Source organism: Crocodylus porosus, unplaced genomic scaffold, assembly GCF_001723895.1.
Source record: "Crocodylus porosus isolate Cpor-Errol unplaced genomic scaffold, CroPor_comp1, whole genome shotgun sequence".
NCBI lineage: Eukaryota > Metazoa > Chordata > Crocodylia > Crocodylidae > Crocodylus > Crocodylus porosus.
The window spans coordinates 77,689,096-77,694,506 of NW_017728943.1; positions in this window are offsets into that span (position 1 = coordinate 77,689,096).

Genomic DNA, 5,411 nt, shown 5'->3' on the forward strand with positions numbered 1-5,411 from the left:
TTTTAAGCTTCTAGTGATTTGACACAGATTCAGAGATTTGGCCTCCAAATTGGGCCGAATCTTCTCTGAATCAAATCGCAAACTGAAACTTTGCACAGCAGTGCTAATTAGCCCAGCCACAGTGGGCCATACACTTTCAAACGTTAACTTATTTGCAGTATGGCAAGATGGCTGCTTTGCCATCAGACTCAGGCACAGCTCATGTTTGCATGTTTTTAGCATAAGAGGCAGCTTAGGATCCTATTGTGACCCTTATTTGCTTTCCTCACTCCTGTGGATTGACAGCTGTATACATACACAAATAGTGCAACTTACTTCAGTGAGACTCCTTACACAACCAAATGTTTACTAAGAAAGAGGGAGTCGCAATTGACCCCTTAGTGTACTCATCCATGTAGACCCGTTTTTGTATGCACAGTGGGAAAGGTAGCACAAGGCAGGGAGGGAATGGGACACATGCTTGAAGAAGGATCCAAACTAACTGATGTTCACCCAAAATGAGCCATCCAGACTCTCTAGGATGCATTCACTACCTACCTGTGCAAAACCCTAGGAGGACATTCCTTTATGCATTTTGGAAGACTTTAGGGCTATTTTCCAGGCTGTCCAAGGGTTGCATTTGCATTTTGGGAATTACATCCCAAACTTCCTTCTGCAGGGGATTTGCTGAACTGTATGATGAATTCCCTTAAAAAGCATTAAGTTCCAAGTAAGGACAGCACAGAGTCCCCAAAGGCCATGTGGAATATTAAAATTGCAGGACCACGCTAAACAAACACTGCTGCAGAGATAAGTAGGGAAGTCTTGGGACTGCAAGGAAATAAATGTATTAAGAAAGCAAAGCATTGCCTTAGAGGCAGAACTTAATCTCAGTATCCAAGATCACATACCACCTGCCTGCATTCTCTTGCTGGGAAGAGCAGATTCCTAAAGCCTGCTGTGTTTTCTGCCCTTTCAAATGTGCTTTGCTGTATGTAAACAAGTCTCTCATTCCACTAGGGAAAGAAGCCTTCCTTCCCCTCCCTTCCCACTCCCCTCTTCTCCCCCAGTTCTTTTCTTTCCTCACTTATGGAGCTTTGTTCTCTTACTTTTGGAATGTATAAGATGCTTTCTCCAGGAATTTGGAGATGTTGTCTCCAGGTAGTATTAAAAGAAAAATGATTTTTCTTAAAAAGAAAAAAAATCAAAACATTATTCTCCCAGGATTAAATTCTCCCCTGTGCTGACAGCTAGAACAAAGTCCACGGACCCTTTCAGTACTAAGTGTCTATTATAAGGGTCTACTATAAAGTCTAAGCTGTAACTTTATCTGAAGTGTAATTGCAACCTGCAAAGCCATTTAGTTCTTGACCTCTCTATTGAAACTGCCAACCAGTGGGCCAATTAGTAATGACTGTGGAATATAAGTAGAAAATGCCCTATAATTCCCTAAAGGCCAGTGAATAGCTTCAAGATAGTAGAACCTATAGATAAAAAGTGACCTAGACTAGATATGACTCCCTGAACTAGGGATTAGATGGTTTTTATGCCTCTGAGCAGTCTAGGAACATGACCACTGTTGGTGGCAGCAAAACTTTCTGGTTTTTTTTTCTATGCATGGACTCTGGATTCTTTCCCCATTAGAAAAATGTATCCACAATTTACAATATACAACAAAAATGGGAAACTGAAAGGCAAATCATTAGGTGAAAAACTAAGAAAATGTCCTGTATGGCTCAGAAGCTTTATACATAGTCTAGGGGTATTCAGTGTATTCTGAAATTTCCCATTCAGTTCAACATCCCCAAGTTCATCCTAATGTATATAAACTTCTGGTCTGAGACAGGGTGCACTGCTTATTCAAGCACATTCTGATAAGAGACCTGCTGAATTTCTTGGGTTGGCTCAAATCTAAAAGCACCTCAAGGAAAATGCGTTTCTTTTACCTCTCACGTATTTCAAGAAGCTGCTCCAGAAAACCACAGTATTTGTATGTAAGAGAGCGTGGGTTTGTGTTTGTGCGGCTTTTTCTAAACATGTTTGAATAATTCCCACTGGCTGTTGATGTGCAGCCTAGTGACCATGGAGGGAGTAAATGAACTATCATTTCATGTAGGGTGTGAAACCTTTCACAGCAGCTAATGATTGCCAGAAAAAACAGATGTTATTCAGATGAGGAACAAACATGAGACAGAATGGTTCTGAACCCTAATTTAAATCAAAGCTACATTGTTTTAGAAAGTGGAATATGGGGAGAGCAGAAGAAAACATTACAAGGATAATTTGGAATTCACTCAAAAAATTGAACGCTTTCTTGCTACATGCTGTATTTTTGGAAATAAAGTGAACAGCCCACACCCTCCCCTCTCCCACACACATATACTTGAAGGCCTCATTTATAGCCAATTTTGACTGCTGAAATGCCCTGTGCACATTTGTGAAGCCCTGTTTGCAACGTAAATGCAATAATTGTTATTCAAATATAGTAGTATAATGAGCAGTGGCCAACTGGGGCACCAGTCCTGACTGCCCAAGGTGCAGCTGCTGCCATTGCCAGCACAGCTGCCACAGCTGGCCTGACTCCTGCAGCCACCCCATAGTGCTGCTGCTGCTGCCCGGGGTGCTGACCCTGGCTATTATGCCTCTATTCAAAAAGAGACCTGTGCAAACACAGTATATGCTAAATTTAAATATCTATGAATCTATGGATATAGATATATATATTCTGAATACTGAATGGCAGTATATGCTGCCATTTGAAAACATTAGTTGTTAATGCACTGATTTATTAACAGTACTGTAGAAATGGGCAGAGTACAGTTTAATGCTCAGGTACATATAATGAGAAAAGGAAGGCAGGGGGCGAGGGGGTAGGAGGGAAGAAAAATAAAGAGTTTAAAGCCTCAGTTGTATATCTCATGTAAAGGAGAGCACCACCCAACAGCATAGTGCCTCTGATCCTAGCATTGCACTGGAGCATTGCTTCTAAAAGAAGAGCACCTGGCCAGAGACAACCTGAGCAGGGTGTGGGGCCTAGGGCAAATCAGCCTGTGTGGGGCCCCGCCCTGGATGCAAGGAAGCCAGCAGTGGATTTGGTGGCGGGGGGTGGTGCCGAGTGGCTGGCCAGCCAGGAAGCTGGCAGCAGTGCAGAGTCACTATGGCTGCTCCGCCCAGCTCTGCGGAGCCCCCCCAAGTGCGGGGCCTGAGGTGGTCATCCCAATTCACCCCTACCAGGGGCAGCCCTGCCCCTAGTACTAACTAGATTTGGGTACTTGACTGGACAAATAGGGTATCTGTATACGTGTAGGGATGCTGCTCCAATGCTCCGTTATTATACCACATCAGAGCAGACTTGATTTATAGAGTCTGCCTAAGCATGCTAATTAGAGAATTCAATAAGCTTTAGTTAAAGGCTCTCCCCCTGCCATTTTGATGCACAGGTACACTGGTACATGAGACACTGCAGGCACTTTAATTAGAGCTGCTGTAATTAAAGCACCTCCTCCCCACATACCCCTGGAGCATGTGTAAAAACATCCATAAAGTTTGGTCAAATAGCCATTCAAGTATTGGTCAAAAATTGTAAAATTTGCCAATAGGTCCAAATAATATACAGAAAAAGTACAAATTTTCCATACAGAAATGTTTCAAAACTAAATAAAATTCATATTTTTGTTAAGAAAACTACAAAAAAGTAGGTTTTCTTCATAAAATTGCTATAATCTTTGACAGGTCAAAAATATGCACTCAACTGACAATATTTGATCAGTCAATTGACCAGCTTGTCAACTCTAGAACAAGCTACTTACTTACCAATACCATGTCTTGCAGTACTTGAGTGTCCATGAGGAGGCTCCCATCCAGCCCACCACTGATCCAATTTGCCTCTTACCTTGTGATAACAGAGAGAATTGTGATAAAAGAACAGTGTTTGAGGTTTTAAACACTGGAGCTGGGTTTTAGGCTGTAGAGGAAGGGATAAAATAATGGGCTGCTGAAATCAGTTGGAAAACTCCTGTCAATTCAGTGGAGCCAGAATTTCATTCACAGTCTGAAATTCAGATAAGTAGACTACGATGCTGGGATTTTGCTCCGTCCAGAACTTTTGACTGCAATGGGAACAGATTTGGGCCAATACTGATATTCTTCTAGGAATCCAAGAGAAATCCAGATTTTTACACTCTCTGGCTTGGCTAAAAATATCAAAAAGCTTACAAAATAAGGTAAAAAAATATAAAACATGTTCCTAATAGGTGGTACTTTTTATATTCAGATGCCTATTCTCATTTTATACCTAATCTATATCTTGTTGAATATTAGCTTTGTCTAGCTATGAAATGTACTTTTAGCGAGACCTTTAACCTAGGGTTTTTTTTCATTCCATCTTTCCTAAATTTTCTAAAATGGTTCACACCCAGTGACATTCTCATGGGAGACTGAAATCACCCTGACATCTGCTGTGAAGGCAATACAGCAGTGCATAGGCAGTCCAGGAAGTTTTAGGAGAGTGTTGAGGAAAACTTCCTGAAGCAAGTGCTGGAGTAGCCAACTAGGGGCCATGCTTTTCTTGACCTGCTGCTCACAATCAGAGAATAATTGATGGAAGATGTCCTATTAGAAGGCAACTTGGGCAGCAGGGACCACAATATAATTTTCAGGATCCTGAGGAAAGGATGGATAGAGAGGAGCAGAGTAAGGACCTTGGACTTCAAAACCAGACTTTGACTGGCTCAGGGAACTCAATGACAGGATCCTCTGGGAAGCCAATCTGAGGGAAAGAAGACTCCAGGAGAGCTGGCTGTAGTTTAAAAGGACCTTACTGAGAGTGCAGGAACAAACAAATTTTTGATTATACCAAAATTTGGGGTGAGGTGAACATGCTAGTAGGGAGGGAAAGACTGCAGCAAGACTTGGATAGGTTACAGGGGTGGGCTAGCAAAAATAGGATGTGCTTCAATACTGACAAGTACAGGGTGCTGCACTTGGGTAGTAGAACCAGCAACACATTTATAAGATGGGAAACTCCCTTCTTGAGAGCACGGAAACAGAAAGGGATCTTGGAGTCATTACTGACTCCAAGATGAACATGGGCCGACAATGCAAGGTCACGGTTGGCAGGGCTAACCGCACCTTGTCGTGCATCCACAGGTGCATCTCTAGCAGGGACAAGGAGGTGATCCTCCCTTCTATGCGATGCTGGTCAGGCCACAGCTGGAGTACTGTGTCCAGTTCTGTGCACCCCACTTCAGGAGGGATGTGGCAACATTGAGAGGGCCCAGAGGAGGGCCACCCGCGTGATCCAGGGACAACAGGGCAGACCTTCAGTGAGAGACTGTGGGACCTGAACCTGTTCAGCCTTCACAAGAGAAGGCTGAGGGGGGACCTGGTGACAATCTATAAACTCACTAGGGGGGGCCAGAAGGGTTTGGGAG